At 46.6% G+C, this 16,085-nt stretch overlaps 1 pseudogene across 1 annotated transcript; it reads left to right on the top strand.

The window, feature by feature from the left end:
* Positions 1 to 2,949: 2,949 nt before the first annotated feature.
* Positions 2,950 to 11,398, top strand: Ceacam-ps1 (carcinoembryonic antigen-related cell adhesion molecule pseudogene 1; annotated as a pseudogene). Its single transcript, NR_003247.2, has 3 exons — positions 2,950 to 3,002; positions 8,655 to 8,751; positions 10,834 to 11,398. The product of NR_003247.2 is annotated as a carcinoembryonic antigen-related cell adhesion molecule pseudogene 1 (transcript).
* Positions 11,399 to 16,085: the final 4,687 nt, after the last annotated feature.

Below are 16,085 nucleotides of genomic sequence, written 5' to 3'. Positions count from 1 at the left end.
GCTGGCCTTGAACTCAGAAATCAGCCTGCCTCTGCCTCCCAAGTGCTGGGATTAAAGGCGTGGGCTCTAAATCTGATCCACCTCTCTCCGCTGAGTTTTATCGATTCTCCTTCTCCTCCCAGTGTGCCCTGGCCCGCACAACTCTAAGGGTCCAGCACCTCCCCCTTTGCCTGGCCACTTGCATCTTCACTGATTGCTCAGAAACATTGATCGATCAAAAATCAATTGGAGACAAAGATCTTTAGTGTTTGGACGTGCAGATTCCAGATTGAATAAAAGTGTTAGAACCAACCTCTAACAGTTATCTGTATTTCTGAATGTTAGATATTTTTTCCATGGGGTCAAAGGTACCTAAGTATGTGATTGCGAGTGGAAACATAGGGGACAAAATCAGGAATTGCAGTTTCTCCACATTCATTTGTGTGTGAATTTTAAATATAAATGCAAGATGTAAAGCATTCATACAAGCAAAATGTTTCAGTGAACACATTTGAGCAGTTCAACTTTATAACAATTATAAATAAGCCTTTCAAAATTTTCTGGACAATGCCAGCATTTGGATTTAAAAAAAATATATAAATTCACACACAAATGAACGTGGAGAAACTGCAATTCCTGATTCTGTCCCCTATGAAGAAGGGGAAGGTAACAAGGCAACCAAGTAAAAAGTAGATTTAGAAGGTATTGACCCAGGAGGACCAGAGGGAAAAGCATGCCAGTGGTGAGAGGCTTAGAACTGCCAAGCCTCTGAGCAGCCAATGCATTTAAAAAAGAAGCGAATGTGTGTGTCTTTCATTCACTGGATCAAAGAGCTGCTGACCGGGTAAGCTCGACCCACCAGGAGCATAAAGTGGAGTAGCTAAAAACTCCAAGCAACATATGGCATGCAATGTGGTAGGCTAGAACCCATTATTAAAAATAATTTAGGAATCCTTGGATGGAATACACACACGCAGTAATATAGTTTAGGAGGAGGGAGAATTGGTTTCTCAGCTGAGTCACCAGTGATGTGGTTCCCATGGAAGCCTTGAAACTAGTACAAAGTATTTTCTCTGGGCCCTTGTTAAAGGATTCTAGCTGCCTCTGAGATACTGGGAGCCCCTGCAAAGGGGCTGGCTGGTTCCCTGAGTGGGCGCTAGGAGGGAGGCAATGAGAAGCAGACTTTAAAAGCTGCCTGTCTCCAGTCAGCAAAAGATCATAGAATAGGGACTTATAAAATTGATTTAATCGCTTTTAAGGAAAGAAGAGTATATAACGGTAATTGCTCATTGTCCGGAACTAAATGGTGTTTGTAGCATTTTTATCATACAGTAGATTCTATCCTTTCACTATACTTTTCTAACTGAGTTGTCCTGCATGCAAGTACATGGTTTCAATGTTGTCTGTCTTCTATGCAGTTCCTGTAAGTTTGCTATTAAAATACGTTAAACTAAGAGAGAGGGAGGGGGAGACAGAGAGACACACACACACAGAGAGAGAGAGAGAGAGAGAGAGAGAGAGAGAGAGAGAGAGAGAGAGAGAGAGAGAGAGAAGAAAAGAAAGAAAAGAAAGAAAAGAAAGAAAAGAAAAGAAACATGGTGACATCTAAAATCACTTATCAGAGCACTTATCAGAGCACGTTCTCACCTGGAGATTCTGCCCCAGCCTCCCCCAATGATGGGATGTAAGGTGGAATAGATCCTTTATCTCCCCAAGTTCCTTTTGGTCAGCCTTTCCTAGAAGAGAGGGAGGAAGCCATTGGTGAAAGTGAAGTCTCAGTTGCAGTGGAGACCCAGGCTTGTTGGAGGTGTCAGAACCATCAGATAAATAACAAGGACAACAGGTGTGGAAGGGAACTAGCCTGAGTCAGTGAGGCAGCTGTGTGGGTTGCAGAAGGCAAACATGGAGACGGGGACTCCCAGTGTACGGTGGCGCCCAGGACATCATGAGTGAGTCTCACATGAAAGCCACGGAGGTACAGGATCTGAGCTACACTCAGAGATTTCAGTTCTGCTTAGGTGTGATTGTGTTTATGACTTGATACTTGCTCTTGTAATTGAATGTAATAGCTTGTTTTTTATTCTAAAAGAGCCCACAGGTAAGATACTGGATATTGAAATGAGATATAGAACACTTCGGTGTCTGTATGGGGGAAGGGCTTGAAACAGAGTTTCTCTGTGTAGGTCTGGCTGTCCTGGAATTCACTCTGTAGACCAGGCTGGCCTCGAGCTCAGAGATCCACCTGCCTCTGCCTCCCAAGTGCTGGGATTAAAGGTGTGGTGTGGCCAATGCCTGGCTCATATAGAACTTTTTTCATTTTAATTTTATATGTAATCGTGCTTTGCCTGGCTGCCTGTAGGTCTGATTAAGGGTGTTAGATCCCACGGAACTGGATTCACAGTCAGTCGTGAGCTGCGATGTGGCTGCTGAGAATTTAACTTGGGTCTTCTGGAAGAGTAGCCATCTTCCCCACCCTGAGATATAGAACTTTTAAGGTATCACACACACACACACACACACACACACACACACACACACACATACACATAAAACACTTCTAAAGGTGACAGTCCTGGGAAGAGACTATCAGACTGGCCTGAGGGCATGTCAGTGGCACATTCTCATGATTACTGATTGATGTGGGAGGTCCCAGCCCCCTGTGGACCTCTCATCCATAGGTAACTGAGTCTAGACTGTTTAAGAAATAGTGAACGTGATCCTGGAAGTAGGGCAGTAAACATAATTCCCCCACGGACTCTGCTTCAGTTCCTGCCTCCTGGTTTCAGCCTTCAGTTCCATGGATGTTGAGCTGTAAACTGTCCCTGGAAGGGACAGGAAGCAGTAGGCATGGGATGAGAGAAAACATGACCCATAGTCCTGTGACTCTGGGAAGGGCTCCCATGGCTCAGGTGTGAAGGAATAAGAGCAGCACAGGTGTGAGGCAGAGCTGGAGATGAGACAAGCAGGCACAGAGAACATGGTGTCCTCTCCTCTCCTTTTCTTCAAGGGGCTCCTGCTCACAGGTGAGACAAGCCCTGACCGTGTCTGGGAGAAGGGGACCTCAGAGGACAAGAGGGCCCCAAGGGGATTCACTTTCTTCCTGAATCCTGAGGAGACAGGACACAGAGGCCGAACAGGGCCTGTGCAGCTGGAAGCTTTGGGGACAGGAAGTATCAAGGGCAGGGGAGCCATGTTATACTTTATTCAAACCGAGTCAACATTACCTGTTGTAGTTTTCCTATGTGCTGACAGCTGGGGTCCAGAGAGGGGTCTCTATGACCAATGTGGGGGACACAGGGGGTGCGTTTTGCAGGCTTTGTAGATTGGAACCATTCAAGGATGTGAAAGGGGATCAGGTGGCTGAAGCTGCTATTGGGATCACCTGGGATTTCTGAGCAAGAGGACATTGTGGAAAAAAAGCCAAGAGAAAGGGATGCGTTTGTGGAAGGTACCAGAGGGATGAGAATCATTTAAAACAATGTGTGAAACAGGACCTTGGAGGAACAAAGCAAAAATAGTAAAAGCTAAGTCCCTCAATGGGGACAGTGACTACCTATAAATTGGTTGATTTAGTGCAATTTGTTAACAGTCATTGGCAATTAAAAATATTTAAAAAGTAGGGATAGGCAGCCTGCTTTTGGTACAATGTTAATGACATAAATTATAAAGTAGGAAATTCAAAATTTATCAAGAACTATAAAAACTGCATGTGAGGTCCAAGAAGATACTAGAAATAAATATGAAATCATTTTGATTTACTTTGGTTTTCCAAGACAGGGTTTTTCTGTGCAGAGTTTGCTGTCCTGGAACTCACTCTGTAGACCAGGTTGGTCTCAAATTCATAGAGATCCACCTGCTTCTGCCTCTGCTGGGATTAAAGGCATACTTCACCACCACCTGGCAAAATCAATTTTTTAAAAGTGGTGTCATATCAGAACTATTATAGGTTCGAATTCTACCTCCCCACTCTCCTCTCTGACATTGCCTCCTCCTGAATCTCCAAACAGCAAAAATCAATATCAAAGGAAAACATCAGGGCTTGTTTAAAAATAAAAGCTAAAAGCAAAGAGAGAGAGTCCATGCAGTGTGAAATATCTCCTGTGCCAAAAGCTCTTGTCCTTGGCAAGCCTCCTCCCACAGACAGACGTACCATGGATTGCTCTTTTTCTTTTTTGTTTTGTTTTAGTTTTCCTCATGATATGAGCTACATGCAAATATCTTTTATTTCTCCAGCCCATCCTAAAATTCCCTTTTGCACTGAAACCCGAAGCCTGATTTGTCCTGAGTTCAGGTCCCTAAGGCTTAGGGACCTTCCTCACATAGTTGCTTATCACGCATTAGAGTTATCTATGCCTCTGTCCCCTCAGGGCTGACATTCCTGGGGGCTCAGGCTGGTCCATCTTCATGTACTGACACTCATAACTATAGGGTCACACTGGACAAAGGAAAAACTAACACAAAATGATGGCAGATTTACTCAAATATTCCAGAATGGGTAGATATTTCCTACAGTGTGCAAAACTGTAAATACAAGAGAATTGTATAATTAATCTAGATTTTTTTAATATATATTTTGTCTTAGTCAGGGTTTCTATTCCTGCACAAACATCATGACCAAGAAGCCGTTGGGGAGGAAAGGGTTTATTTGGCTTACACTTCCATGTAGCTGTTCATCACCAAAGAAGTCAGGACTGGAACTCAAGCAGGTCAGGAAGCAGGAGCTGATGCAGAGGCCATGGAGGGATGTTCTTTACTGGCTTGCTTCCCCTGGCTTGCTCAGCCTGCTCTCTTATAGAACCCAAGACTACCAGCCCAGAGATGGCACCACCCACAAGGGGCCGAAATTTCCCCCTTGATCACTAATTAAGAAAATGCCTTACAGTTGGATCTCATGGAGGCATTTCCTCAACTGAAGCTCCTTTCTCTGTGATAACTCCAGCTGTGTTAAGTTGACACAAAACTAGCCAGTACATATATAAAAAAGTTATTTATTTTATGTACATGAGTGCACCTTTGCTCAGACACATCAGAAGAGGGCATTAGATCCCATTACAGATGGTTGTGAGCCACCATGTGGTTGGTGGGAATTGAACTCAGGACCTCTGGAAGAGCACTCAGTGCTCTTATCTGCTGAGCCATCTCTCCAGCCCCATTAAGTTGTTCTCTTAAAGACAAGTTAAACAAACAGGCTGAGTGCACAGTAGGACATCAGTCTCAAGCATTGACGCTCAACCTTCTGAATGCTGTGACCCTCTAATGCAGTTCTTCACGTTACGACGACCCTCAATCATAAAATTATTTTGTTGCTACATCATAGCAGTAATTTTGCTACCGTTATGAGTCATAATGTAAATATCTCATTTGCAGGATATTTGATATGCAAGCCAGAAGGGGGTCATGACCCACTGATTGAGAACTACTAGTCTGTCCTAAGTGACCTTAAAGTGTATTACTACTAACTCGAGCGTGAGGTCCAACATAACTTCCAGTCTCACAGAATGTAAGAGATACTGCCATACGGATGTAGCCGCATCCCATGGGAAAGTTCTGTAAGATGGAGAAGAAGAAATAGAAGAAGTGAGATCTGGGGCCTGGGAACTAATGTTTTTCATAGACCCAGGATGCATTCCTTGATGTCTTCACAGCTCCTCCTCTCTCCTGAAGGCTGCTGCCCTGCTGCTATCCAGACTTGTCTACATCAGTTCCTAGGAACCGTGTAGCTAACAGGGACATTGTGTCCTAATCTGTAGCCCCAGGCACGAATGTGGAGCTTGGGCAAAGGAGGTGCTGTGCAGGGGATACCTGGAGGGAGGCTGTGTCTGCGAAGCCTGATGGGCCGACCGTGGCCACAATGAAGTGCAGAGGCTGGAATGGTGCAGGTCCAGAGTCTAACTGCAGTTTATGTTGGATTGTCTTTAGCTCCCTAAGCATCCTTTCCTTGCCCACTTGTGTCAGACCTAGCATCCCGGAAACTAACAGAGTAAAATCCTCTTGGGATGTATTGACTTAACAGAACCCTAGATCTCACCAGCCAAAGGCTAAGAGACGTTGGATGGTAGCTGAGTCTTACATCTGAGCTCCTTCAGCTTTGCTACAACCGCCTACTTCATGTTGACCAGTGTCGCTGAAAAGGGCCTTGATTTAAGTTTTTCTTTGTTATGTTACTCTAAAAGAAGCTCACAACAAACTAATTCCACCTCAGAACGTGGGATTTGGGGTAAATCTTGTTCCCTGAAGACGTGAGAGCTGTCGTTCTGTGTCAACAGAATGGAGGTCCGACGAGTGATAGCAGACACAGATAAAGATCTTTCCTTGAGGCCACAGATTTATAGACTGTCTCAGGGCATGTGGTGTAGTACAGCTCGGAAAAGATCACAGCATCTAGGAAGACAGGGATGCTGTGTTAAGACACCCAGGGAAGAAAAAAATGGAGAGTGTGGGGAGATGTGGAGGAAGGGCACCTAAGGTGCCTTCCCCAGAAGACAGCCTTCGAGGGTCAGACACTGATTCTTCTCGCTTATAGAACCTGGACAGCATTCTGTGCTCCTCAGTAGATGGTAGGCTTCAGGGTGAGAGACTGGTAACAGCACTGTCACATGGGGAGAGTGATAGCCAGGTGTCTAGGTCGCCTGTTGGGCCATGTTTGATGACCTGCTCAGCATCTGAATTCAGCAGAGCCCCAAAGATATAAAGATCCAGATGTGTGATAGAAGGACCATTACAGTATGAGCCAGGGAGTCCATAGAGAGTTTCCCTGCCCTCCCTTCCACAGCTCTCATGCCTCCATTCTGAATATTTCCTATCTGCCCCAGTCTGACTGGCCCATAGAAAACATCATTCTTCCTGGAGAAAAGGCTAAATTGGCTCCATTTTCTGCTATGAGGAGAACTCAGAGTCTCCCACTTTGTAGTGTGACCTCTGCCAAGTAATGGACAGGATATGGAACTGCAATTAGGCTTTGTGACATTTCATCTCAAGCATGCATACACACAAACACACACAAAGACCCACATACACACAGACACATACGTACAGACACACACACATAGACAGACACACAGATACACACACAAACACATACACGTAGGCCCACATACATAGACAGGAACACTGAAACACACAGATCCCACACAAAGACCCTCCACAAACCCCCACAGACACACATATACAGATACACAGACCTATAAAGACCCCCGCTCAACAAATACACATATACATACACACAGACACACACAGAGAGATACATACACATACATATATATATAGACAAACACAGAGAGACACACAGACACATAAATTGACACACACAGACCCACCCACTCACACACAAACATACGCATAGACACACATAGATAGACACACAGACAGACAGACACACAGCAAATATGCAAATAAATGGAAAAATGTTGACCAACCCTGGGTATTAATCATTCTAACGTGTAGTTTTTGCTACCCCACTTTAAGCTCTGGATGCACCATGTTACCAGTCCCTCCCAGGGTCCCTGAGATCCGAGGATGAAACACACACACCACATTAGCTTATTTTTCACCCTGCCTTATTGTCTCAATTGCTGGGCTCTACTAAGCTTTTGTCAGCTATTTCGCACCCTTCTTTTCACTCCCAGCTCAGCACCCTAAATCTGCCCTCAACTTTAGTTGCTCAGTTACCTTCTCCTTATTCTGCAATGCAAAACTGCCATCTACTTATCTGCGTTTCTAATCTCCCACCAGGGGAAACAAGTGGCCTATGGCCCTTCCTCCTGACATCTCACATGCTGGTCCTTTCTCCCTCCAAAGCATGGCAAAAACCTTTGTCTCTTAGCCTTCCTGCAGGGACCCGAAAGTCCCAACTCTTTTCTTCCACCCAGCAATTGGCCCCTAGCATCTTTACTGATAGGTCAAGACCCAAATGGGGAACAAGACCTTAGCATCAGAACCACACACCTGCTACAAAACACTCTGATTAGCTCCCAAACTGAGATGTTTGTAAAAACAAACAAATAAACTAAGGTACCCAGGCCGTGGATACACTCACCCTTTCATCCACTCATCTACAGGGAGCCAAGCCTGTCCCAGGCCCGAGGCCTCCCACAGTGAGCAACTTCACAGAGCCTTTGTTATGAGATTTCATTTATTTTATGCATATGATCTTTTGACTGTATGTATGTCTATGCATTCCATGCTGGAGGAGGTTAGAAGAGGGCCATGTGGGTGTGAGAAGCCATGTGAGAAGCCATGTGGGTGCTGGGGATTGAACCTAGGTCCTTAGGAAGAGCAACCCGTGCTCTTAACCACTGAGCCATCTCTCCAGTCCCAACAGGCCTTCATTCTAATGGACTGGAAGACAGTGGAGCAAAGTCTTCTAAGAAGTGCAGTCAGGAGTCCCAAAGGCAACAGAGCCAGAAAATGAGGAAAGTAAGACCTGGGGTCTCCAGAGGAGGAGGTCAGGGAAGGCACCCTCACCCCAGAAATGCTCTTGAGAGTAAGCAGGGATGTGATGACAGTGGGGTGTGGGGACCCACACAGACCGCTGAGGAGAGAGGTCTATGCAGAGGACACAGCTCCAGAGGCACTGTAGGGATGGGGCTTGTGGTACCTTATTACATCAAGTGGCGATCACACATCTGCAGGACACGTGGGCCCAACACTGATGGGGGTTTTCTCTTCCCTTCCAGCTTCCCTTCTAGCCTGCCAGAACTCAAGCGCTGCCATGGCCCACCTATCTATCGAGGCTCTGCCGCCCTCTCTTCCTGAAGGGGGAAATGTTCTTCTGTGAGTTGATAATCAGTCGGAGAGGCCTCGGGCCTTTTTCTGGTACAAGGGGAAACGTGCTTTTGAAGAATTTAAAATTGCACACTATGAAACAGCCTCTCAGTCGCTTAAGTGGGGGCGAAAATACAGCGGCAGGGAGAGAGTTTTCACCAATGGATCCCTGCTGCTCCAGAAAGTCACCCAGGAAGACACAGGGATCTACACCCTAGAGAGCTTTGATGCATATTATCAGTGTGAAATAGCACATGTCCGCCTCCAAGTGTTCAGTAAGTGACTCTCTGTGACCTGTGGGTGCTGGGTGGGATGGTTGCCTCGATATACAGGAATTTCAGCCTTGGTCTGTATTTAGTGCAGGACACCCATGGATCAAACTCCATCACCAAAACCATTATGCAGAAAACAGGACATGCAGTGAGTAACTCAGCAAAGGAATGCTAGACTCAGCCAATGAAATGAGCTCTCACTGTGAACATGGCCCTGAGGTAGACCCTGAGGGACTCCAACAAGGCATGGATTAGGAAAACATGGGACCAGGTGACCCTGAGGAACCTCCTCTTCAGGGCTGCAACAGGCCTTTCTGTTGGAGATGAGATAGAACAAAGCTGGTCTTGTGTAAGCAGCCAACCCACTGCCATGACAGTCACATGTAAGCTGGCTCTCCTGGGCATCTCCTTCTGCTGAGCCTGAGCATAGAGAGTGTGGGGCAGTGGGCTGCGCACAGACAGCCTGGTCTCCAGTCGAGCATAGGTCTTGAACCCCGGGGGACCCAGTGGGTGGTGATTTCCACCTACGTGGGACAGAAGGTGTTCCATCATGTCTCTTGGATCCCTGGCTCCTGTCGAAGTTACCGCCCCCACAGCCCCCACAGGAGAGGTGTGTGACTATCAGTCACAAATGTCCCAAGCTCCTGGCATTCTGGCTAGACTCCACCCCCACAGTTACCTGACTACAGCCAGGTATGCTCCTCCCCACAGTTACCTGATAGCCCAGCCCACTATAAAAGGGGCTGCTTGGCCCCTACTCGGATTTCTTTAAACTCTCACCTTTCTTTCTCTCATCTCTAGCCCTCCTCCTCTCTCTCCCTTCCCTCCTCTCTCCATGTGACCATGGCCGGCCTCTCTCTCTCTCTACCTTCTCTCCTTCTCCCTGCTTTATTCTACAATAAAGCTCTAAAACCATAGACTTTCTCTGCTTGTCAAGGCCTACCGTGCTTGAACAATGGGATAGGCTTTCTCCTAATGAGCCATCTAACCTCCTATCAGAGGCCTTCCTGTGCTCCAGCCATGGACCAGACCAAGGACTCTCTCCCTTGTGGGAACCACACAGTGCCTCCCTCTCTCCCTGCCCTCTCCTCCCTTCAGCCTTGGGGCTGACTGAGCCGCCCCTGGGGTCCCCTTTCTGTTCTCAGCAATTCCTTGGTGTCCAGCGGTGTCTGGGATGTCCGAGGCTGAGAACCTGGTGCCTAGGTCTGCCCATTGTCCACCACACACCAAGCTGGGGTCAGGGGCTTCACATAGCCAGACTACCACCCGGGGCCACGTGGAAAGCATGCAGCAATCCTTCCGCATCTGCCGGCCCAGAGCACCAGAACTCTGGTGGGACGCGGGTTTTCTCCCACTCCCTCTTTCCCCCCATGCTCCCTGCCCCACAGGAGAGCAGAGCTGGACGGTTCCCAGGCCATCAGCCAGATGTTCTCATGGGTTTGCAGGCTCTCATGGGAACAGCTTATCATCATGGATCCAGCCCGGGGAAATCTCATAGAGAGACAAATGGTAGTAGACTTCCCTGATTTGGACAGCTCCTTTGTTCCAAGGTCAGTTTCTTGTTCTTAGTCAAGGTTAACTCACAGACATAGCAATGATCATTCACCATGTGTCCTATTATAGAGAAACAGAGACCTAGGAAACACAGTGGCTGAGTGAGGTGGTTCAGGTCATGGTGGCCATGGCAAGCACAAGACGCTGGCTGTCCCCTCAGCTCTGAGTCCCCGTGAGAAGGCCTTATTAAGTGCCTTGGAGCAGAGAGGGGCTGCCTGAGATCTCTGGAGATGAATCTCTTTTGTTCTCTTCTGTTTACACGCAGAGATTCTGATACAGCCCTACCTCCAGGTCAAGAGCATTATAGTGGAAAGACGGAAATCTGCAACCTTCGAGTGCAGGTCACCCGACACTGGAGTTGACATCACTTGGATCTTCAATAACAAGCCCCTGGATTTCAATAAGAGGATGTCTCTATCTCCTGACAAGCACAGACTCAGCATAGCTCCCCTCAGGCTGAAGGATACAGGGGAGTATCAGTGCGAGGTCTCCAACTCCTTCACTTCCAGGAAGAGTAACCCCATCTCCTTGTTCTTGGTCCGCGTGTGACCTTCTTCTCCTCCTCCACTGCTGATGGGAGGTTGCCTTCCTCACTCGTGTGCAAGGTGGATAAAGGTTGAAGGGAGTCACTGATCAGTGCAGACACAGAGACAGGCAGCATGGTGACAGACACTTGCCATCCTAAAATAAAACACAGGTCAGTCCCATCCAGACACAGTGAGGCAATGATTTTATAAAAGACAAGAGTATAGGAGCAGAACTCAGTCCAGGGATCTGATTTGCAAGGCACTAAGAAGGGCTTAGGTTCTGAATCAGATACAAACCACACCGTCAGGATCCAGAGGGAACAGAGTTCAGGCACTCCCTACACACCAAAAGCTGTAGGTGCTCAGAGTCTCCTTTTAAAATGGTGAGATGATTGCAGAGAGCTAAACACTTCCTCTCACACGCTCAAATTATTTCTCATATCAAATGCCAATGCCGCTAGACCCCAGTCACTTGTGAGAAGTTGGAATACTGACTGGAAAATGGACAGGACGTATTTATTTCAGTGGGGACATTGTGTTGGTTTGTATATGCTTGGCCTAGGGAGTGGCACTATTAGAACGGGTGACCCTGTTGGAGTAGATGTGTCACTGTGTGCTAGGGCTTTAAGACTCTCATCCTAGCTGCCTGGAAGTCAGTCTTCTACTAGCAGCCTTCAGATGAAGATGTAGAACTCTCAGCTCTGCCTGCTCCATGCCTGCCTGGATGCTGCCATGAGGATAATGGACTGAACCTCTGAACCTTTAACCCAGCCCCAACTAAATATTGTCCTTTATAAGACTTGCCTTGGTCATGGTGTCGATTCCCAAGAGTAAATGTAAAATGCTTTTGAACTGTTCTGGTCTGCAGAGTTTTTGTCCACATATGCAAATCCATGGGTGAGAGGAGGGAGTTGGCTGAACTTCATGCCCTAGGCTGCCTGTTAAGGTGAGACCTTGCCCAAGATCTTGATTTGTCCTAACAGTTTCTGGCGTGGTAATACACATTCATTAAAACTGACTATTTTAGTCATCTTGAAGCAAAGAGCTCATTGGCACAGAGCACATTCATGTAGTTGTGTGAACGGGACTATTGCCTGTTTACAGAGGTTCCAAACCTGTTCTGTTCCCTCAAGCCCCTTGTAACTGACCGCCATGATACTTCTGTCCCTATGCGTGTGACAAAAACTGCAACCTAATTGTTCATGGTTAAGATGAGTTCAGAGGGTGCTGGAGAGATGGCTCAGCGGTTAAGAGCACTGACTGCTTTTCCAGAGGTCCTGAGTTCAATTCCCAGCAACCACATGGTGGCTTGCAACCATATGTAACGGGATCTGATGCCCTCTTCTGGTGTGTCTGAGGACAGCGACAGTGTACTCACTTATACAAAATAAATAAATCTTGAAAAGGAAAAAAAAAAAAAAAAGATGAGTGCAGAGGTGTTCACAGCCTTCGCCGCGCCGCCGCTCTCCAACGCCAGCGCCGCCTCTCGCTTGCCGAGCTCCAGCCGAAGGAGAAGGGGGGTAAGGAAGGAGGTGTCCATACCATGGCTCCTACAAAGCAGACTGCCCGCAAATCACCGGTGGTAAAGCACCCAGGAAACAACTGGCTACAAAAGCCGCTTGCAAGAATGCGCCCTCTACTGGAGGGGTGAAGAAACCTCGTTGCTACAGGCCTGGTACTGTGGCACTCTGTGAAATCAGACGCTATAAATCCACTGAATTTCTGATCCGCAAGCTCCCCTTTCAGCGTCTGGTGCAAGAAACTGCTCAGGACTTCAAAACAGATCTGTGCTTCCAGAGTGCAGCTATTGGTGCTTTGCAGGAGGCAAGTGAGGCCTAGCTGCTTGGCCTTTTTGAAGATACCAACCTGTGTGCTATCCATGCCAAACGTGTAACAATTATGCCAAAAGATAACCAGCTAGCACGCCACATACGCGGAGAACGTGCTTAAGAGTCCACTATGAGGGGAGACATTTCATTCTCAAAAAAAATTTTTCCTCTTCTTCCTGTAATCAGTAGTTCTGAATGATAGATATTTTTTTCCATGGAGTCAAAGGTACCTAAGTATATGATTGCGAGTGGAGACATAGCAGACAGAATCAGGTATTGGCGTTTCTCCACGTTCATTTGTGCTTCATATAAATGCAAGATGTAAAGCATTAATGCAAGCAAAATGTTTCAGTGAACACATTTGAGCAGTTCAACTTTATAACAATTATAAATAAACCTGTTAAAATTTTCTGGGCAATGCCAGCATTTGGATTTTTAAAAACTAAGTAAATTTCTTATTGACGGCAACTAAATGGTGTTTGTAGCATTTTTATCACACAGTAGATTCCATCCATTCACTATACTTCTCTAACTGAGTTGTCCTACATACAAGTACATGTTTTTAACGTTATCTGTCTTCTGTGTTGTTCCTGTAAGTTTACTATTAAAATACATTAAACAAACAAACAAACAAACAAACAAACAAAAAAACAAAAGATCAGTGCAGAGAAACACAACTCATCAGTGCATGTGCATTTTGTTGGCTTTTTGCAGATTTGGCTCACTGGTCTCACAACTTGTAAAAACTTTAGGATCCTCTACCGACAAGTTCATGGCACCTGCAGAAATATTGTCTGACCTTGCAATGGTAGACACGTATTACATATGTGACACACACGTCATACATTTTTGTTACTCATGGAATTTTTGTTATTCTGAAACATGGATAGCAGTGTATCAACTTTCGATCCTAATTTTACTAATATTAATTCATTTCCTTATAAAGGCAATCTACTCAAAAATGTCAATATTAATCGTTTGTCAAAAACCAGCTTTCAGTGGAATTGACTTTTTGACAGTTAATTTATTTATTTTCATTCTATCTTTAGTCCCTCCTTCCAATGGCTTTCCTTCATGGGCTGGTTGGCATGGGGTATGCTTTGTTTTCCTTTGGCGATGGGGGGGGGGATTTCATGTTGTTATTGCATTAAGGACTTAACATAAGAATCAAGGGCCCCTTTGGAGAAAAAATCTGCACAGAAGGGCTATTTCATGTGTTTCTACTGCCGTTGTTAGCGCAGTTGCTGTTAGACTTGAAGTCAGGCAGCTGGGCAGGCCTCTGATAAATCACACTGACTTAAGTAACCCCCCCACCAGAGTCTTGGCCTCAGATTTTCATCCTGAAATGGAAATGATGGAATCCTTTTGACAGAAGCAAAAACTACTCTAAAGAAACAAATGGTCTGCCTGCCCTCATCTCCCCCTGCCCCAACTTCAGGGGCAAAGGCCTGTGTCCAGACGCTAAGTAGTGAGAATCCATGTTCCACCACAGGTCCTGCTCGCCTAGGCGATCCAGGGCTCTTACTAAGGCCTTCTTTCTGTATGTTTAAAGAGGGGAATCTCTACTGCCCAGACTGAACCATCTCCTAAATCTTTACTCTTTTTTTTTTTTAATTATTTATTTTATTATATGTAAGTACACTGTAGCTGTCTTCAGACACTCCAGAAGAGGGCGTCAGATCTCATTATGGATGGTTGTGAGCCACCATGTGGTTGCTGGGATTTGAACTCAGCAGTCAGTGCTCTTACCCGCTGAGCCATCTCACCAGCCCCATCTTTACTCTTCTTAATTATAAAAGAGTTGCCTAAGATAGCCCTGAAGAAGCTAGACAGGCCTAAGGCCTGTTTCCAGGAGCTGTCCTAATGCTGTCCCTCTTGCCTCTATTACAGACATGGCCACTCTCCCCTGGGGAGATTTCCCTTATCTTCCAGATGGCCTGAGTGCTGTGACCTCTATGTTTCTTCTTATCATTGGAGCATGTCAGTAAGAATCACTTCTGAGCCGGGCGTGGTGGCGCACGCCTTTAGTTCCAGCTCTCAGGAGGCAGAGGAAGGCGGATTTCTGAGTTCGAGGCCAGCCTGGTCTACAGAGTGAGTTCCAGGACAGCTGGGGCTACACAGAGAAACCCTGTCTTGACCCCCCCCCACACCCCACCCCCCAAAAAAAGAATCACTTCTGAACAAAAAAAAGAAAGAAAGAAAAGAAAGAAAAAAGCTAAATCAACACTTTGTGAACTGTGGAAATCAGACAGGTTCCCTCCGGGCTCCTTCTCTGACACTAAGGATTACAGGCTCTGAGGAAAGCTAATTCCTGAACTGACCATGGGCTATCTCCTTCACCCCACTCCCTCCACCTGCTGCCTCCTTCTGGTAGAAATCTTAAGTCTTAGTCAGCTGTTTCTCCAGCCCAGCAAAGTCATTACTGCAGTGCTGCTCTGTGTCTTTCTCCCTCGGGGCAGTCAGGCCTATTGTGCACCAGGCTTGACCTGAGAGAGGGAAGCTTAGCCCTGTGGGTGGGCGCAGGCAGAACCTTGGTCTGTGGTGAGTGTGTGGCCAAAGAACACACACTGGGGAACAGCTTTGGAGAACGGGTTCCATCTGTTGGGGGAACAAAGTCTATTTAAGCCTTTGGAGGTGAATAGGGGCTACCTAGTGAGTGTACATAGGTCATTGGCCAGGGCCAGGATGCTTAAAGATGCCTCATTTGCATGAGAAGGAATTCCAGGTGCTGCTGGACATACCCTTATAAGGGGAAAAGAAGTTTAATCTGGCTACTGGCTTTGTGACCTCCTCTGGTGAGGCAAAGGAGAGGGCTATTTGGTTTTTTGGATAAAACACAACCCCACTCTTGTTTCTGGCCAGCTCCGTGGGTCCCACAGCTCTGTGGCCTCACACTCTAATACGGATTCTAATTCTTGTTGTGGGGTCTGAGGCCCTGTGATCCCTCCCTCTCTCCAAGTTACCATGACAGCCGTGAGAACTTCACCGTGCCAGCCTCCGACATGCTAGACTGGAAAGCCGCAGCATCCTGCCTGTGGCACCTTACCTAAGTGCGTATGTATCTCGAGCTTAGCCATGAGGAAAGATGCACTCAAATCGAGACTTGTTAAACAAAGCCGAACAAGGTAACTGACACTTCAGCTAGGTGTGGCTGTAGCATC

This window comes from Mus musculus, chromosome 7, assembly GCF_000001635.26.
Source record: "Mus musculus strain C57BL/6J chromosome 7, GRCm38.p6 C57BL/6J".
Taxonomy (NCBI): domain Eukaryota; kingdom Metazoa; phylum Chordata; class Mammalia; order Rodentia; family Muridae; genus Mus; species Mus musculus.
This window is presented reverse-complemented; position numbering and strand designations above follow the sequence as displayed.